Below are 22,057 nucleotides of genomic sequence, written 5' to 3' on the forward strand. Positions count from 1 at the left end.
CTCCGAGGGATCGCTTTGGCTGGTCGTATTTCGAGTGGGGAAGAACGGAACTTTTTCCCTGGGTTGACATTAATAGCACTATTAAGAATAATGATAGATTATTATCATCATCATCATCATCATCATCATCATCATCACCCTCAGCAAAGGCTGAAGGATTTAAACGTACAGCAGGCCTTTTTCCCACCATACATAACTATAGATATGGATTATATATAAAAATAAATCTTGCTATTTGTAAAGCACCAATTTATTCCGCAGCGCTTTCAAGAAATGTACTTATCACCCTACACTCTAGCATTATACCAACCTCGGAATGATGGAAGGCTGTGAATTATAGATATGGATTATATCTAGATTATAGATAGATTATAAATATATATAAATTAATTATAATATATAAATAAATATTTATAATATATTATATGTAGTTTCTATCCTCTATATTGATTAATAATAGTCTTTATGATTATATTATATAATATATCGATAGATAGATAAATAGATAGATAGACAGATACACAGACATGCATACACACTGTATGCTAATGAGCCCAGCTGTCTGGCAGTTGAGACTACATTGTGGTGTCATCAGTGTATTGTGACACGGGCAGTATAGAACTATAAACGCCAGAGTTGGCGGCCATCTTAAGGCAGTCTCTGCTGCAGCTGGAAGTGGGCAGATGTGTCCTCCTGTATCTCCCCCGAGAAGTCACAGGAGCTGGATAATTTTTATTTTTAACAGAGCACCTATTTAATTAAGCCCACAAGGGGGAGACAGCGGCCTACAAAAATCTAATTGTCCGCGGCTGTAGCATTTAAAAAAAAGGTAGGTTCAATTCTTCCATGGACAGGAATAGGTAGGTAGGTAGGCAGGTAGGTTGGTTCAGTTCTTGTCATTTGGGGAATGCTTATGGGCAAGGCCTTATGCCTGGTAGTGCATGAAACGTCAGGAAGGCTCAGGCCAACCTTTAAAGATGGCGCAGCATTTGGGGTGCAAAAACGTCCAATGCACGTTTCCTTTAAAAGGACATATTTCTTCATTCAATGCATAGACATGACAACGTTTCAACATTGTGATGTCATCAGTCTATTGTGACACGGGCAATATAGAACTATAAATGCCAGAGCTTGGCGGCCATCTTAAGGCAGTCTCTGCTGCAGCTGGAAGTGGGCAGATGTGTCCTCCTGCATCTCCCCCGAAAAGCCACAGGAGCTGAAAAATGTTTATTTTTAAGGGAGCCCCTTTTTAATTTGGCCCACAAGAGGGAGACAGCAGCCTACAAAAATTCTACTATTGAATAAAAAAAAAAACGTAGGTTCAATTCTTCCATGGAGAGGAATAGGTAGGTAGGTCAGTTCAGTTCTTCTCATTTGGGAATGCTTATACGCAAAGCCTTATGCCTGGTGGGGCATGAAACATCAGGAAGGCTTGGGCCAACCTTTAAAAATGGAGCAGCATTTTCAGCAAGCTCAGGCAGCCTTCTGCAAGAACACACAATGCAATGCGGTGGATTTAAAATCTTTTGCATAGCATCGCCTTGTGAACCGCCCGCCCCTCATCCTCATTCCTCTTGCACCGGGCTCTCTCACGCATCTCATCCTAGGCTTGCAGTGCCTGCAGCACTCTTCCCCTCCCTCCTTTTGCAGGATGGTTCAGCAGGTGATTACTTTACAATCACTAGTTTCCCTCTGAAGGTGCGTCGCTCCGAGGGATCGCTTTGGCTGGTCGTATTTCGAGTGGGGAAGAACGGAACTTTTTCCCTGGGTTGACATTAATAGCACTATTAAGAATAATGATAGATTATTATCATCATCATCATCACCCTCAACAAAGGCTGAAGGATTTAAACGTACAGCAGGCCTTTTTCCCACCATACATAACTATAGATATGGATTATATATAAAAATAAATCTTGCTATTTGTAAAGCACCAATTTATTCCGCAGCGCTTTCAAGAAATTTACTTATCACCCTACACTCTAGCATTATACCAACCTCGGAATGATGGAAGGCTGTGAATTATAGATATGGATTATATCTAGATTATAGATAGATTATAAATATATATAAATTAATTATAATATATAAATAAATATTTATAATATATTATATGTAGTTTCTATCCTCTATATTGATTAATAATAGTCTTTATGATTATATTATATAATATATCGATAGATAGATAGACAGATACACAGACATGCATACACACTGTATGCTAATGAGCCCAGCTGTCTGGCAGTTGAGACTACATTGTGATGTCATCAGTGTATTGTGACACGGGCAGTATAGAACTATAAACGCCAGAGTTGGCGGCCATCTTAAGGCAGTCTCTGCTGCAGCTGGAAGTGGGCAGATGTGTCCTCCTGTATCTCCCCCGAGAAGTCACAGGAGCTGGATAATTTTTATTTTTAACAGAGCACCTATTTAATTAAGCCCACAAGGGGGAGACAGCGGCCTACAAAAATCTAATTGTCCGCGGCTGTAGCATTTAAAAAAAAGGTAGGTTCAATTCTTCCATGGACAGGAATAGGTAGGTAGGTAGGCAGGTAGGTTGGTTCAGTTCTTGTCATTTGGGGAATGCTTATGGGCAGGCCTTATGCCTGGTAGTGCATGAAACGTCAGGAAGGCTCAGGCCAACCTTTAAAGATGGCGCAGCATTTGGGGTGCAAAAACGTCCAATGCACGTTTCCTTTAAAAGGACATATTTCTTCATTCAATGCATAGACATGACAACGTTTCAACATTGTGATGTCATCAGTCTATTGTGACACGGGCAATATAGAACTATAAATGCCAGAGCTTGGCGGCCATCTTAAGGCAGTCTCTGCTGCAGCTGGAAGTGGGCAGATGTGTCCTCCTGCATCTCCCCCGAAAAGCCACAGGAGCTGAAAAATGTTTATTTTTAAGGGAGCCCCTTTTTAATTTGGCCCACAAGAGGGAGACAGCAGCCTACAAAAATTCTACTATTGAATAAAAAAAAAAAAACGTAGGTTCAATTCTTCCATGGAGAGGAATAGGTAGGTAGGTCAGTTCAGTTCTTCTCATTTGGGAATGCTTATACGCAAAGCCTTATGCCTGGTGGGGCATGAAACATCAGGAAGGCTTGGGCCAACCTTTAAAAATGGAGCAGCATTTTCAGCAAGCTCAGGCAGCCTTCTGCAAGAACACACAATGCAATGCGGTGGATTTAAAATCTTTTGCATAGCATCGCCTTGTGAACCGCCCGCCCCTCATCCTCATTCCTCTTGCACCGGGCTCTCTCACGCATCTCATCCTAGGCTTGCAGTGCCTGCAGCACTCTTCCCCTCCCTCCTTTTGCAGGATGGTTCAGCAGGTGATTACTTTACAATCACTAGTTTCCCTCTGAAGGTGCGTCGCTCCGAGGGATCGCTTTGGCTGGTCGTATTTCGAGTGGGGAAGAACGGAACTTTTTCCCTGGGTTGACATTAATAGCACTATTAAGAATAATGATAGATTATTATCATCATCATCATCATCATCACCCTCAACAAAGGCTGAAGGATTTAAACGTACAGCAGGCCTTTTTCCCACCATACATAACTATAGATATGGATTATATATAAAAATAAATCTTGCTATTTGTAAAGCACCAATTTATTCCGCAGCGCTTTCAAGAAATTTACTTATCACCCTACACTCTAGCATTATACCAACCTCGGAATGATGGAAGGCTGTGAATTATAGATATGGATTATATCTAGATTATAGATAGATTATAAATATATATAAATTAATTATAATATATAAATAAATATTTATAATATATTATATGTAGTTTCTATCCTCTATATTGATTAATAATAGTCTTTATGATTATATTATATAATATATCGATAGATAGATAAATAGATAGATAGACAGATACACAGACATGCATACACACTGTATGCTAATGAGCCCAGCTGTCTGGCAGTTGAGACTACATTGTGATGTCATCAGTGTATTGTGACACGGGCAGTATAGAACTATAAACGCCAGAGTTGGCGGCCATCTTAAGGCAGTCTCTGCTGCAGCTGGAAGTGGGCAGATGTGTCCTCCTGTATCTCCCCCGAGAAGTCACAGGAGCTGGATAATTTTTATTTTTAACAGAGCACCTATTTAATTAAGCCCACAAGGGGGAGACAGCGGCCTACAAAAATCTAATTGTCCGCGGCTGTAGCATTTAAAAAAAAGGTAGGTTCAATTCTTCCATGGACAGGAATAGGTAGGTAGGTAGGCAGGTAGGTTGGTTCAGTTCTTGTCATTTGGGGAATGCTTATGGGCAAGGCCTTATGCCTGGTAGTGCATGAAACGTCAGGAAGGCTCAGGCCAACCTTTAAAGATGGCGCAGCATTTGGGGTGCAAAAACGTCCAATGCACGTTTCCTTTAAAAGGACATATTTCTTCATTCAATGCATAGACATGACAACGTTTCAACATTGTGATGTCATCAGTCTATTGTGACACGGGCAATATAGAACTATAAATGCCAGAGCTTGGCGGCCATCTTAAGGCAGTCTCTGCTGCAGCTGGAAGTGGGCAGATGTGTCCTCCTGCATCTCCCCCGAAAAGCCACAGGAGCTGAAAAATGTTTATTTTTAAGGGAGCCCCTTTTTAATTTGGCCCACAAGAGGGAGACAGCAGCCTACAAAAATTCTACTATTGAATTAAAAAAAAAACGTAGGTTCAATTCTTCCATGGAGAGGAATAGGTAGGTAGGTCAGTTCAGTTCTTCTCATTTGGGAATGCTTATACGCAAAGCCTTATGCCTGGTGGGGCATGAAACATCAGGAAGGCTTGGGCCAACCTTTAAAAATGGAGCAGCATTTTCAGCAAGCTCAGGCAGCCTTCTGCAAGAACACACAATGCAATGCGGTGGATTTAAAATCTTTTGCATAGCATCGCCTTGTGAACCGCCCGCCCCTCATCCTCATTCCTCTTGCACCGGGCTCTCTCACGCATCTCATCCTAGGCTTGCAGTGCCTGCAGCACTCTTCCCCTCCCTCCTTTTGCAGGATGGTTCAGCAGGTGATTACTTTACAATCACTAGTTTCCCTCTGAAGGTGCGTCGCTCCGAGGGATCGCTTTGGCTGGTCGTATTTCGAGTGGGGAAGAACAGAACTTTTTCCCTGGGTTGACATTAATAGCACTATTAAGAATAATGATAGATTATTATCATCGTCATCATCATCATCACCCTCAACAAAGGCTGAAGGATTTAAACGTACAGCAGGCCTTTTTCCCACCATACATAACTATAGATATGGATTATATATAAAAATAAATCTTGCTATTTGTAAAGCACCAATTTATTGCGCAGCGCTTTCAAGAAATTTACTTATCACCCTACACTCTAGCATTATACCAACCTCGGAATGATGGAAGGCTGTGAATTATAGATATGGATTATATCTAGATTATAGATAGATTAAAAATATATATAAATTAATTATAATATATAAATAAATATTTATAATATATTATATGTAGTTTCTATCCTCTATATTGATTAATAATAGTCTTTATGATTATATTATATAATATATCGATAGATAGATAAATAGATAGATAGACAGATACACAGACATGCATACACACTGTATGCTAATGAGCCCAGCTGTCTGGCAGTTGAGACTACATTGTGATGTCATCAGTGTATTGTGACACGGGCAGTATAGAACTATAAACGCCAGAGTTGGCGGCCATCTTAAGGCAGTCTCTGCTGCAGCTGGAAGTGGGCAGATGTGTCCTCCTGTATCTCCCCCGAGAAGTCACAGGAGCTGGATAATTTTTATTTTTAACAGAGCACCTATTTAATTAAGCCCACAAGGGGGAGACAGCGGCCTACAAAAATCTAATTGTCTGCGGCTGTAGCATTTAAAAAAAAGGTAGGTTCAATTCTTCCATGGACAGGAATAGGTAGGTAGGTAGGCAGGTAGGTTGGTTCAGTTCTTGTCATTTGGGGAATGCTTATGGGCAAGGCCTTATGCCTGGTAGTGCATGAAACGTCAGGAAGGCTCAGGCCAACCTTTAAAGATGGCGCAGCATTTGGGGTGCAAAAACGTCCAATGCACGTTTCCTTTAAAAGGACATATTTCTTCATTCAATGCATAGACATGACAACGTTTCAACATTGTGATGTCATCAGTCTATTGTGACACGGGCAATATAGAACTATAAATGCCAGAGCTTGGCAGCCATCTTAAGGCAGTCTCTGCTGCAGCTGGAAGTGGGCAGATGTGTCCTCCTGCATCTCCCCCGAAAAGCCACAGGAGCTGAAAAATGTTTATTTTTAAGGGAGCCCCTTTTTAATTTGGCCCACAAGAGGGAGACAGCAGCCTACAAAAATTCTACTATTGAATTAAAAAAAAAACGTAGGTTCAATTCTTCCATGGAGAGGAATAGGTAGGTAGGTCAGTTCAGTTCTTCTCATTTGGGAATGCTTATACGCAAAGCCTTATGCCTGGTGGGGCATGAAACATCAGGAAGGCTTGGGCCAACCTTTAAAAATGGAGCAGCATTTTCAGCAAGCTCAGGCAGCCTTCTGCAAGAACACACAATGCAATGCGGTGGATTTAAAATCTTTTGCATAGCATCGCCTTGTGAACCGCCCGCCCCTCATCCTCATTCCTCTTGCACCGGGCTCTCTCACGCATCTCATCCTAGGCTTGCAGTGCCTGCAGCACTCTTCCCCTCCCTCCTTTTGCAGGATGGTTCAGCAGGTGATTACTTTACAATCACTAGTTTCCCTCTGAAGGTGCGTCGCTCCGAGGGATCGCTTTGGCTGGTCGTATTTCGAGTGGGGAAGAACGGAACTTTTTCCCTGGGTTGACATTAATAGCACTATTAAGAATAATGATAGATTATTATCATCGTCATCATCATCATCACCCTCAACAAAGGCTGAAGGATTTAAACGTACAGCAGGCCTTTTTCCCACCATACATAACTATAGATATGGATTATATATAAAAATAAATCTTGCTATTTGTAAAGCACCAATTTATTGCGCAGCGCTTTCAAGAAATTTACTTATCACCCTACACTCTAGCATTATACCAACCTCGGAATGATGGAAGGCTGTGAATTATAGATATGGATTATATCTAGATTATAGATAGATTATAAATATATATAAATTAATTATAATATATAAATAAATATTTATAATATATTATATGTAGTTTCTATCCTCTATATTGATTAATAATAGTCTTTATGATTATATTATATAATATATCGATAGATAGATAAATAGATAGATAGACAGATACACAGACATGCATACACACTGTATGCTAATGAGCCCAGCTGTCTGGCAGTTGAGACTACATTGTGATGTCATCAGTGTATTGTGACACGGGCAGTATAGAACTATAAACGCCAGAGTTGGCGGCCATCTTAAGGCAGTCTCTGCTGCAGCTGGAAGTGGGCAGATGTGTCCTCCTGTATCTCCCCCGAGAAGTCACAGGAGCTGGATAATTTTTATTTTTAACAGAGCACCTATTTAATTAAGCCCACAAGGGGGAGACAGCGGCCTACAAAAATCTAATTGTCCGCGGCTGTAGCATTTAAAAAAAAGGTAGGTTCAATTCTTCCATGGACAGGAATAGGTAGGTAGGTAGGCAGGTAGGTTGGTTCAGTTCTTGTCATTTGGGGAATGCTTATGGGCAAGGCCTTATGCCTGGTAGTGCATGAAACGTCAGGAAGGCTCAGGCCAACCTTTAAAGATGGCGCAGCATTTGGGGTGCAAAAACGTCCAATGCACGTTTCCTTTAAAAGGACATATTTCTTCATTCAATGCATAGACATGACAACGTTTCAACATTGTGATGTCATCAGTCTATTGTGACACGGGCAATATAGAACTATAAATGCCAGAGCTTGGCGGCCATCTTAAGGCAGTCTCTGCTGCAGCTGGAAGTGGGCAGATGTGTCCTCCTGCATCTCCCCCGAAAAGCCACAGGCGCTGAAAAATGTTTATTTTTAAGGGAGCCCCTTTTTAATTTGGCCCACAAGAGGGAGACAGCAGCCTACAAAAATTCTACTATTGAATAAAAAAAAAAACGTAGGTTCAATTCTTCCATGGAGAGGAATAGGTAGGTAGGTCAGTTCAGTTCTTCTCATTTGGGAATGCTTATACGCAAAGCCTTATGCCTGGTGGGGCATGAAACATCAGGAAGGCTTGGGCCAACCTTTAAAAATGGAGCAGCATTTTCAGCAAGCTCAGGCAGCCTTCTGCAAGAACACACAATGCAATGCGGTGGATTTAAAATCTTTTGCATAGCATCGCCTTGTGAACCGCCCGCCCCTCATCCTCATTCCTCTTGCACCGGGCTCTCTCACGCATCTCATCCTAGGCTTGCAGTGCCTGCAGCACTCTTCCCCTCCCTCCTTTTGCAGGATGGTTCAGCAGGTGATTACTTTACAATCACTAGTTTCCCTCTGAAGGTGCGTCGCTCCGAGGGATCGCTTTGGCTGGTCGTATTTCGAGTAGGGAAGAACGGAACTTTTTCCCTGGGTTGACATTAATAGCACTATTAAGAATAATGATAGATTATTATCATCGTCATCATCATCATCATCACCCTCCACACTAGGCTGAAGGATTTAAACGTACAGCAGGCCTTTTTCCCACCATACATAACTATAGATATGGATTATATATAAAAATAAATCTTGCTATTTGTAAAGCACCAATTTATTCCGCAGCGCTTTCAAGAAATTTACTTATCACCCTACACTCTAGCATTATACCAACCTCGGAATGATGGAAGGCTGTGAATTATAGATATGGATTATATCTAGATTATAGATAGATTATAAATATATATAAATTAATTATAATATATAAATAAATATTTATAATATATTATATGTAGTTTCTATCCTCTATATTGATTAATAATAGTCTTTATGATTATATTATATAATATATCGATAGATAGATAAATAGATAGATAGACAGATACACAGACATGCATACACACTGTATGCTAATGAGCCCAGCTGTCTGGCAGTTGAGACTACATTGTGATGTCATCAGTGTATTGTGACACGGGCAGTATAGAACTATAAACGCCAGAGTTGGCGGCCATCTTAAGGCAGTCTCTGCTGCAGCTGGAAGTGGGCAGATGTGTCCTCCTGTATCTCCCCCGAGAAGTCACAGGAGCTGGATAATTTTTATTTTTAACAGACCACCTATTTAATTAAGCCCACAAGGGGGAGACAGCGGCCTACAAAAATCTAATTGTCCGCGGCTGTAGCATTTAAAAAAAAGGTAGGTTCAATTCTTCCATGGACAGGAATAGGTAGGTAGGTAGGCAGGTAGGTTGGTTCAGTTCTTGTCATTTGGGGAATGCTTATGGGCAAGGCCTTATGCCTGGTAGTGCATGAAACGTCAGGAAGGCTCAGGCCAACCTTTAAAGATGGCGCAGCATTTGGGGTGCAAAAACGTCCAATGCACGTTTCCTTTAAAAGGACATATTTCTTCATTCAATGCATAGACATGACAACGTTTCAACATTGTGATGTCATCAGTCTATTGTGACACGGGCAATATAGAACTATAAATGCCAGAGCTTGGCGGCCATCTTAAGGCAGTCTCTGCTGCAGCTGGAAGTGGGCAGATGTGTCCTCCTGCATCTCCCCCGAAAAGCCACAGGCGCTGAAAAATGTTTATTTTTAAGGGAGCCCCTTTTTAATTTGGCCCACAAGAGGGAGACAGCAGCCTACAAAAATTCTACTATTGAATAAAAAAAAAAACGTAGGTTCAATTCTTCCATGGAGAGGAATAGGTAGGTAGGTCAGTTCAGTTCTTCTCATTTGGGAATGCTTATACGCAAAGCCTTATGCCTGGTGGGGCATGAAACATCAGGAAGGCTTGGGCCAACCTTTAAAAATGGAGCAGCATTTTCAGCAAGCTCAGGCAGCCTTCTGCAAGAACACACAATGCAATGCGGTGGATTTAAAATCTTTTGCATAGCATCGCCTTGTGAACCGCCCGCCCCTCATCCTCATTCCTCTTGCACCGGGCTCTCTCACGCATCTCATCCTAGGCTTGCAGTGCCTGCAGCACTCTTCCCCTCCCTCCTTTTGCAGGATGGTTCAGCAGGTGATTACTTTACAATCACTAGTTTCCCTCTGAAGGTGCGTCGCTCCGAGGGATCGCTTTGGCTGGTCGTATTTCGAGTGGGGAAGAACAGAACTTTTTCCCTGGGTTGACATTAATAGCACTATTAAGAATAATGATAGATTATTATCATCGTCATCATCATCATCACCCTCAACAAAGGCTGAAGGATTTAAACGTACAGCAGGCCTTTTTCCCACCATACATAACTATAGATATGGATTATATATAAAAATAAATCTTGCTATTTGTAAAGCACCAATTTATTGCGCAGCGCTTTCAAGAAATTTACTTATCACCCTACACTCTAGCATTATACCAACCTCGGAATGATGGAAGGCTGTGAATTATAGATATGGATTATATCTAGATTATAGATAGATTAAAAATATATATAAATTAATTATAATATATAAATAAATATTTATAATATATTATATGTAGTTTCTATCCTCTATATTGATTAATAATAGTCTTTATGATTATATTATATAATATATCGATAGATAGATAAATAGATAGATAGACAGATACACAGACATGCATACACACTGTATGCTAATGAGCCCAGCTGTCTGGCAGTTGAGACTACATTGTGATGTCATCAGTGTATTGTGACACGGGCAGTATAGAACTATAAACGCCAGAGTTGGCGGCCATCTTAAGGCAGTCTCTGCTGCAGCTGGAAGTGGGCAGATGTGTCCTCCTGTATCTCCCCCGAGAAGTCACAGGAGCTGGATAATTTTTATTTTTAACAGAGCACCTATTTAATTAAGCCCACAAGGGGGAGACAGCGGCCTACAAAAATCTAATTGTCTGCGGCTGTAGCATTTAAAAAAAAGGTAGGTTCAATTCTTCCATGGACAGGAATAGGTAGGTAGGTAGGCAGGTAGGTTGGTTCAGTTCTTGTCATTTGGGGAATGCTTATGGGCAAGGCCTTATGCCTGGTAGTGCATGAAACGTCAGGAAGGCTCAGGCCAACCTTTAAAGATGGCGCAGCATTTGGGGTGCAAAAACGTCCAATGCACGTTTCCTTTAAAAGGACATATTTCTTCATTCAATGCATAGACATGACAACGTTTCAACATTGTGATGTCATCAGTCTATTGTGACACGGGCAATATAGAACTATAAATGCCAGAGCTTGGCAGCCATCTTAAGGCAGTCTCTGCTGCAGCTGGAAGTGGGCAGATGTGTCCTCCTGCATCTCCCCCGAAAAGCCACAGGAGCTGAAAAATGTTTATTTTTAAGGGAGCCCCTTTTTAATTTGGCCCACAAGAGGGAGACAGCAGCCTACAAAAATTCTACTATTGAATTAAAAAAAAAACGTAGGTTCAATTCTTCCATGGAGAGGAATAGGTAGGTAGGTCAGTTCAGTTCTTCTCATTTGGGAATGCTTATACGCAAAGCCTTATGCCTGGTGGGGCATGAAACATCAGGAAGGCTTGGGCCAACCTTTAAAAATGGAGCAGCATTTTCAGCAAGCTCAGGCAGCCTTCTGCAAGAACACACAATGCAATGCGGTGGATTTAAAATCTTTTGCATAGCATCGCCTTGTGAACCGCCCGCCCCTCATCCTCATTCCTCTTGCACCGGGCTCTCTCACGCATCTCATCCTAGGCTTGCAGTGCCTGCAGCACTCTTCCCCTCCCTCCTTTTGCAGGATGGTTCAGCAGGTGATTACTTTACAATCACTAGTTTCCCTCTGAAGGTGCGTCGCTCCGAGGGATCGCTTTGGCTGGTCGTATTTCGAGTGGGGAAGAACGGAACTTTTTCCCTGGGTTGACATTAATAGCACTATTAAGAATAATGATAGATTATTATCATCGTCATCATCATCATCACCCTCAACAAAGGCTGAAGGATTTAAACGTACAGCAGGCCTTTTTCCCACCATACATAACTATAGATATGGATTATATATAAAAATAAATCTTGCTATTTGTAAAGCACCAATTTATTGCGCAGCGCTTTCAAGAAATTTACTTATCACCCTACACTCTAGCATTATACCAACCTCGGAATGATGGAAGGCTGTGAATTATAGATATGGGTTATATCTAGATTATAGATAGATTATAAATATATATAAATTAATTATAATATATAAATAAATATTTATAATATATTATATGTAGTTTCTATCCTCTATATTGATTAATAATAGTCTTTATGATTATATTATATAATATATCGATAGATAGATAAATAGATAGATAGACAGATACACAGACATGCATACACACTGTATGCTAATGAGCCCAGCTGTCTGGCAGTTGAGACTACATTGTGATGTCATCAGTGTATTGTGACACGGGCAGTATAGAACTATAAACGCCAGAGTTGGCGGCCATCTTAAGGCAGTCTCTGCTGCAGCTGGAAGTGGGCAGATGTGTCCTCCTGTATCTCCCCCGAGAAGTCACAGGAGCTGGATAATTTTTATTTTTAACAGAGCACCTATTTAATTAAGCCCACAAGGGGGAGACAGCGGCCTACAAAAATCTAATTGTCCGCGGCTGTAGCATTTAAAAAAAAGGTAGGTTCAATTCTTCCATGGACAGGAATAGGTAGGTAGGTAGGCAGGTAGGTTGGTTCAGTTCTTGTCATTTGGGGAATGCTTATGGGCAAGGCCTTATGCCTGGTAGTGCATGAAACGTCAGGAAGGCTCAGGCCAACCTTTAAAGATGGCGCAGCATTTGGGGTGCAAAAACGTCCAATGCACGTTTCCTTTAAAAGGACATATTTCTTCATTCAATGCATAGACATGACAACGTTTCAACATTGTGATGTCATCAGTCTATTGTGACACGGGCAATATAGAACTATAAATGCCAGAGCTTGGCGGCCATCTTAAGGCAGTCTCTGCTGCAGCTGGAAGTGGGCAGATGTGTCCTCCTGCATCTCCCCCGAAAAGCCACAGGCGCTGAAAAATGTTTATTTTTAAGGGAGCCCCTTTTTAATTTGGCCCACAAGAGGGAGACAGCAGCCTACAAAAATTCTACTATTGAATAAAAAAAAAAACGTAGGTTCAATTCTTCCATGGAGAGGAATAGGTAGGTAGGTCAGTTCAGTTCTTCTCATTTGGGAATGCTTATACGCAAAGCCTTATGCCTGGTGGGGCATGAAACATCAGGAAGGCTTGGGCCAACCTTTAAAAATGGAGCAGCATTTTCAGCAAGCTCAGGCAGCCTTCTGCAAGAACACACAATGCAATGCGGTGGATTTAAAATCTTTTGCATAGCATCGCCTTGTGAACCGCCCGCCCCTCATCCTCATTCCTCTTGCACCGGGCTCTCTCACGCATCTCATCCTAGGCTTGCAGTGCCTGCAGCACTCTTCCCCTCCCTCCTTTTGCAGGATGGTTCAGCAGGTGATTACTTTACAATCACTAGTTTCCCTCTGAAGGTGCGTCGCTCCGAGGGATCGCTTTGGCTGGTCGTATTTCGAGTAGGGAAGAACGGAACTTTTTCCCTGGGTTGACATTAATAGCACTATTAAGAATAATGATAGATTATTATCATCGTCATCATCATCATCATCACCCTCCACACTAGGCTGAAGGATTTAAACGTACAGCAGGCCTTTTTCCCACCATACATAACTATAGATATGGATTATATATAAAAATAAATCTTGCTATTTGTAAAGCACCAATTTATTCCGCAGCGCTTTCAAGAAATTTACTTATCACCCTACACTCTAGCATTATACCAACCTCGGAATGATGGAAGGCTGTGAATTATAGATATGGATTATATCTAGATTATAGATAGATTATAAATATATATAAATTAATTATAATATATAAATAAATATTTATAATATATTATATGTAGTTTCTATCCTCTATATTGATTAATAATAGTCTTTATGATTATATTATATAATATATCGATAGATAGATAAATAGATAGATAGACAGATACACAGACATGCATACACACTGTATGCTAATGAGCCCAGCTGTCTGGCAGTTGAGACTACATTGTGATGTCATCAGTGTATTGTGACACGGGCAGTATAGAACTATAAACGCCAGAGTTGGCGGCCATCTTAAGGCAGTCTCTGCTGCAGCTGGAAGTGGGCAGATGTGTCCTCCTGTATCTCCCCCGAGAAGTCACAGGAGCTGGATAATTTTTATTTTTAACAGACCACCTATTTAATTAAGCCCACAAGGGGGAGACAGCGGCCTACAAAAATCTAATTGTCCGCGGCTGTAGCATTTAAAAAAAAGGTAGGTTCAATTCTTCCATGGACAGGAATAGGTAGGTAGGTAGGCAGGTAGGTTGGTTCAGTTCTTGTCATTTGGGGAATGCTTATGGGCAAGGCCTTATGCCTGGTAGTGCATGAAACGTCAGGAAGGCTCAGGCCAACCTTTAAAGATGGCGCAGCATTTGGGGTGCAAAAACGTCCAATGCACGTTTCCTTTAAAAGGACATATTTCTTCATTCAATGCATAGACATGACAACGTTTCAACATTGTGATGTCATCAGTCTATTGTGACACGGGCAATATAGAACTATAAATGCCAGAGCTTGGCGGCCATCTTAAGGCAGTCTCTGCTGCAGCTGGAAGTGGGCAGATGTGTCCTCCTGCATCTCCCCCGAAAAGCCACAGGCGCTGAAAAATGTTTATTTTTAAGGGAGCCCCTTTTTAATTTGGCCCACAAGAGGGAGACAGCAGCCTACAAAAATTCTACTATTGAATAAAAAAAAAAACGTAGGTTCAATTCTTCCATGGAGAGGAATAGGTAGGTAGGTCAGTTCAGTTCTTCTCATTTGGGAATGCTTATACGCAAAGCCTTATGCCTGGTGGGGCATGAAACATCAGGAAGGCTTGGGCCAACCTTTAAAAATGGAGCAGCATTTTCAGCAAGCTCAGGCAGCCTTCTGCAAGAACACACAATGCAATGCGGTGGATTTAAAATCTTTTGCATAGCATCGCCTTGTGAACCGCCCGCCCCTCATCCTCATTCCTCTTGCACCGGGCTCTCTCACGCATCTCATCCTAGGCTTGCAGTGCCTGCAGCACTCTTCCCCTCCCTCCTTTTGCAGGATGGTTCAGCAGGTGATTACTTTACAATCACTAGTTTCCCTCTGAAGGTGCGTCGCTCCGAGGGATCGCTTTGGCTGGTCGTATTTCGAGTAGGGAAGAACGGAACTTTTTCCCTGGGTTGACATTAATAGCACTATTAAGAATAATGATAGATTATTATCATCGTCATCATCATCATCATCACCCTCAACAAAGGCTGAAGGATTTAAACGTACAGCAGGCCTTTCTCCCACCATACATAACTATAGATATGGATTATATATAAAAATAAATCTTGCTATTTGTAAAGCACCAATTTATTCCGCAGCGCTTTCAAGAAATTTACTTATCACCCTACACTCTAGCATTATACCAACCTCGGAATGATGGAAGGCTGTGAATTATAGATATGGATTATATCTAGATTATAGATAGATTATAAATATATATAAATTAATTATAATATATAAATAAATATTTATAATATATTATATGTAGTTTCTATCCTCTATATTGATTAATAATAGTCTTTATGATTATATTATATAATATATCGATAGATAGATAAATAGATAGATAGACAGATACACAGACATGCATACACACTGTATGCTAATGAGCCCAGCTGTCTGGCAGTTGAGACTACATTGTGATGTCATCAGTGTATTGTGACACGGGCAGTATAGAACTATAAACGCCAGAGTTGGCGGCCATCTTAAGGCAGTCTCTGCTGCAGCTGGAAGTGGGCAGATGTGTCCTCCTGTATCTCCCCCGAGAAGTCACAGGAGCTGGATAATTTTTATTTTTAACAGACCACCTATTTAATTAAGCCCACAAGGGGGAGACAGCGGCCTACAAAAATCTAATTGTCCGCGGCTGTAGCATTTAAAAAAAAGGTAGGTTCAATTCTTCCATGGACAGGAATAGGTAGGTAGGTAGGCAGGTAGGTTGGTTCAGTTCTTGTCATTTGGGGAATGCTTATGGGCAAGGCCTTATGCCTGGTAGTGCATGAAACGTCAGGAAGGCTCAGGCCAACCTTTAAAGATGGCGCAGCATTTGGGGTGCAAAAACGTCCAATGCACGTTTCCTTTAAAAGGACATATTTCTTCATTCAATGCATAGACATGACAACGTTTCAACATTGTGATGTCATCAGTCTATTGTGACACGGGCAATATAGAACTATAAATGCCAGAGCTTGGCGGCCATCTTAAGGCAGTCTCTGCTGCAGCTGGAAGTGGGCAGATGTGTCCTCCTGCATCTCCCCCGAAAAGCCACAGGCGCTGAAAAATGTTTATTTTTAAGGGAGCCCCTTTTTAATTTGGCCCACAAGAGGGAGACAGCAGCCTACAAAAATTCTACTATTGAATAAAAAAAAAAACATAGGTTCAATTCTTCCATGGAGAGGAATAGGTAGGTAGGTCAGTTCAGTTCTTCTCATTTGGGAATGCTTATACGCAAAGCCTTATGCCTGGTGGGGCATGAAACATCAGGAAGGCTTGGGCCAACCTTTAAAAATGGAGCAGCATTTTCAGCAAGCTCAGGCAGCCTTCTGCAAGAACACACAATGCAATGCGGTGGATTTAAAATCTTTTGCATAGCATCGCCTTGTGAACCGCCCGCCCCTCATCCTCATTCCTCTTGCACCGGGCTCTCTGACGCATCTCATCCTAGGCTTGCAGTGCCTGCAGCACTCTTCCCCTCCCTCCTTTTGCAGGATGGTTCAGCAGGTGATTACTTTACAATCACTAGTTTCCCTCTGAAGGTGCGTCGCTCCGAGGGATCGCTTTGGCTGGTCGTATTTCGAGTGGGGAAGAACGGAACTTTTTCCCTGGGTTGACATTAATAGCACTATTAAGAATAATGATAGATTATTATCATCGTCATCATCATCATCATCACCCTCAACAAAGGCTGAAGGATTTAAACGTACAGCAGGCCTTTTTCCCACCATACATAACTATAGATATGGATTATATATAAAAATAAATCTTGCTATTTGTAAAGCACCAATTTATTCCGCAGCGCTTTCAAGAAATTTACTTATCACCCTACACTCTAGCATTATACCAACCTCGGAATGATGGAAGGCTGTGAATTATAGATATGGATTATATCTAGATTATAGATAGATTATAAATATATATAAATTAATTATAATATATAAATAAATATTTATAATATATTATATGTAGTTTCTATCCTCTATATTGATTAATAATAGTCTTTATGATTATATTATATAATATATCGATAGATAGATAAATAGATAGATAGACAGATACACAGACATGCATACACACTGTATGCTAATGAGCCCAGCTGTCTGGCAGTTGAGACTACATTGTGATGTCATCAGTGTATTGTGACACCGGCAGTATAGAACTATAAACGCCAGAGTTGGCGGCCATCTTAAGGCAGTCTCTGCTGCAGCTGGAAGTGGGCAGATGTGTCCTCCTGTATCTCCCCCGAGAAGTCACAGGAGCTGGATAATTTTTATTTTTAACAGAGCACCTATTTAATTAAGCCCACAAGGGGGAGACAGCGGCCTACAAAAATCTAATTGTCCGCGGCTGTAGCATTTAAAAAAAAGGTAGGTTCAATTCTTCCATGGACAGGAATAGGTAGGTAGGTAGGCAGGTAGGTTGGTTCAGTTCTTGTCATTTGGGGAATGCTTATGGGCAAGGCCTTATGCCTGGTAGTGCATGAAACGTCAGGAAGGCTCAGGCCAACCTTTAAAGATGGCGCAGCATTTGGGGTGCAAAAACGTCCAATGCACGTTTCCTTTAAAAGGACATATTTCTTCATTCAATGCATAGACATGACAACGTTTCAACATTGTGATGTCATCAGTCTATTGTGACACGGGCAATATAGAACTATAAATGCCAGAGCTTGGCGGCCATCTTAAGGCAGTCTCTGCTGCAGCTGGAAGTGGGCAGATGTGTCCTCCTGCATCTCCCCCGAAAAGCCACAGGAGCTGAAAAATGTTTATTTTTAAGGGAGCCCCTTTTTAATTTGGCCCACAAGAGGGAGACAGCAGCCTACAAAAATTCTACTATTGAATAAAAAAAACAAACGTAGGTTCAATTCTTCCATGGAGAGGAATAGGTAGGTAGGTCAGTTCAGTTCTTCTCATTTGGGAATGCTTATACGCAAAGCCTTATGCCTGGTGGGGCATGAAACATCAGGAAGGCTTGGGCCAACCTTTAAAAATGGAGCAGCATTTTCAGCAAGCTCAGGCAGCCTTCTGCAAGAACACACAATGCAATGCGGTGGATTTAAAATCTTTTGCATAGCATCGCCTTGTGAACCGCCCGCCCCTCATCCTCATTCCTCTTGCACCGGGCTCTCTCACGCATCTCATCCTAGGCTTGCAGTGCCTGCAGCACTCTTCCCCTCCCTCCTTTTGCAGGATGGTTCAGCAGGTGATTACTTTACAATCACTAGTTTCCCTCTGAAGGTGCGTCGCTCCGAGGGATCGCTTTGGCTGGTCGTATTTCGAGTGGGGAAGAACGGAACTTTTTCCCTGGGTTGACATTAATAGCACTATTAAGAATAATGATAGATTATTATCATCGTCATCATCATCATCATCACCCTCAACAAAGGCTGAAGGATTTAAACGTACAGCAGGCCTTTTTCCCACCATACATAACTATAGATATGGATTATATATAAAAATAAATCTTGCTATTTGTAAAGCACCAATTTATTCCGCAGCGCTTTCAAGAAATTTACTTATCACCCTACACTCTAGCATTATACCAACCTCGGAATGATGGAAGGCTGTGAATTATAGATATGGATTATATCTAGATTATAGATAGATTATAAATATATATAAATTAATTATAATATATAAATAAATATTTATAATATATTATATGTAGTTTCTATCCTCTATATTGATTAATAATAGTCTTTATGATTATATTATATAATATATCGATAGATAGATAAATAGATAGATAGACAGATACACAGACATGCATACACACTGTATGCTAATGAGCTCAGCTGTCTGGCAGTTGAGACTACATTGTGATGTCATCAGTGTATTGTGACACGGGCAGTATAGAACTATAAACGCCAGAGTTGGCGGCCATCTTAAGGCAGTCTCTGCTGCAGCTGGAAGTGGGCAGATGTGTCCTCCTGTATCTCCCCCGAGAAGTCACAGGAGCTGGATAATTTTTATTTTTAACAGAGCACCTATTTAATTAAGCCCACAAGGGGGAGACAGCGGCCTACAAAAATCTAATTGTCCGCGGCTGTAGCATTTAAAAAAAAGGTAGGTTCAATTCTTCCATGGACAGGAATAGGTAGGTAGGTAGGCAGGTAGGTTGGTTCAGTTCTTGTCATTTGGGGAATGCTTATGGGCAAGGCCTTATGCCTGGTAGTGCATGAAACGTCAGGAAGGCTCAGGCCAACCTTTAAAGATGGCGCAGCATTTGGGGTGCAAAAACGTCCAATGCACGTTTCCTTTAAAAGGACATATTTCTTCATTCAATGCATAGACATGACAACGTTTCAACATTGTGATGTCATCAGTCTATTGTGACACGGGCAATATAGAACTATAAATGCCAGAGCTTGGCGGCCATCTTAAGGCAGTCTCTGCTGCAGCTGGAAGTGGGCAGATGTGTCCTCCTGCATCTCCCCCGGAAAGCCACAGGAGCTGAAAAATGTTTATTTTTAAGGGAGCCCCTTTTTAATTTGGCCCACAAGAGGGAGACAGCAGCCTACAAAAATTCTACTATTGAATAAAAAAAAAAAACGTAGGTTCAATTCTTCCATGGAGAGGAATAGGTAGGTAGGTCAGTTCAGTTCTTCTCATTTGGGAATGCTTATACGCAAAGCCTTATGCCTGGTGGGGCATGAAACATCAGGAAGGCTTGGGCCAACCTTTAAAAATGGAGCAGCATTTTCAGCAAGCTCAGGCAGCCTTCTGCAAGAACACACAATGCAATGCGGTGGATTTAAAATCTTTTGCATAGCATCGCCTTGTGAACCGCCCGCCCCTCATCCTCATTCCTCTTGCACCGGGCTCTCTCACGCATCTCATCCTAGGCTTGCAGTGCCTGCAGCACTCTTCCCCTCCCTCCTTTTGCAGGATGGTTCAGCAGGTGATTACTTTACAATCACTAGTTTCCCTCTGAAGGTGCGTCGCTCCGAGGGATCGCTTTGGCTGGTCGTATTTCGAGTGGGGAAGAACGGAACTTTTTCCCTGGGTTGACATTAATAGCACTATTAAGAATAATGATAGATTATTATCATCGTCATCATCATCATCACCCTCAACAAAGGCTGAAGGATTTAAACGTACAGCAGGCCTTTTTCCCACCATACATAACTATAGATATGGATTATATATAAAAATAAATCTTGCTATTTGTAAAGCACCAATTTATTCCGCAGCGCTTTCAAGAAATTTACTTATCACCCTACACTCTAGCATTATACCAACCTCGGAATGATGGAAGGCTGTGAATTATAGATATGGATTATATCTAGATTATAGATAGATTATAAATAGAGATGAGCGAACACCAAAATGTTCGGGTGTTCGTTATTCGGAACGAACTTCCCGCGATGTTCGAGGGTTCGTTTCGAACAACGAACCTCATTGAAGTCAATGGGCGACCAGAGCATTTTTGTATTTCGCCATGCTAGCTAAGGTTTTCATGTGTGAAAATCTGGGCAATTCAAGAAAGTGATGGGATTCACACAGAAACGGATAGGGCAGGCGAGGGGCTACATGTTGGGCTGCATCTCAAGTTCACAGGTCCCACTATTAAGCCACAATACCGGCAAGAGTGGGCCCCCCCCCCCCTCCCAACAACTTTTACTTCTGAAAAGCCCTCATTAGCATGGCATACCTTTGCTAAGCACCACACTACCTACAACAAAGCACAATCACTGCCTGGATGACACTCCGCTGCCACTTCTCCTGGGTTACATGCTGACCAACCGCCCCCCCTCCCCCCCACAGCGCACACCAAAGTGTCCCTGATCAGCCTTCAGCTGCCCTCATGCCACGCCACACTCATGTCTATTTAGAAGTGCGTCTGCCATGAGGAGGAACCGCAGGCACACACTGCAGAGGGTTGGCATGGCTAGGCAGCGACCCTCTTTAAAAGTGGCGGGGCGATAGCCCACAATGCTGTACAGAAGCAATGAGAAATAGAATCCTGTGCCACCGCCATCAGGAGCTGCACACGTAGGCATAGCAATGGGGAACCTATGTGCCACACACTATTCATTCTGTCAAGGTGTCTGCATGCCCCAGTCAGACTGGTAATATGTACCTTAACAGTAACCGCGTTGGTGGTAATGTGGTGGTGACTGCGGACCTAGTAGCACGGTTGTATTTTGTTGGTTTTCGGAATGCGGCCAGGATTAAGTGGGCCGTGGCGGGGGGATGGTGTGGGGGCTCTCTTGTTGTGTCGGTAAAGGTGAAATTCTTGGACTGCCACCAGACGAACCAATGCAAAGACATTTGCCAAGAATGTTTTCCCTGTTGGAGGAGGAGGGGGATGTTTTTGAGGCACTACGTGTCCTCTCCACGTGTCCGTGGTTATATGCACCTTTACAGTAACCGCATTGGTGGTAATGTGGTGGTGACTGCGGACCTAGTAGCACGGTTGTATTTTGTTAATTTTCGGAATGCGGCCAGGATTAAGTGGGCCGTGGCGGGGGGATGGTGTGGGGGCTCTCTTGTTGTGTCGGTAAAGGTGAAATTCTTGGACTGCCACCAGACGAACCAATGCAAAGGCATTTGCCAAGAATGTTTTCCCTGTTGGAGGAGGAGGGGGATGTTTTTGAGGCACTACGTGTCCTCTCCACGTGTCCGTGGTTATATGCACCTTTACAGTAACCGCGTT

Source organism: Eleutherodactylus coqui, chromosome 2, assembly GCF_035609145.1.
Source record: "Eleutherodactylus coqui strain aEleCoq1 chromosome 2, aEleCoq1.hap1, whole genome shotgun sequence".
In the NCBI taxonomy this organism is placed as follows: domain Eukaryota; kingdom Metazoa; phylum Chordata; class Amphibia; order Anura; family Eleutherodactylidae; genus Eleutherodactylus; species Eleutherodactylus coqui.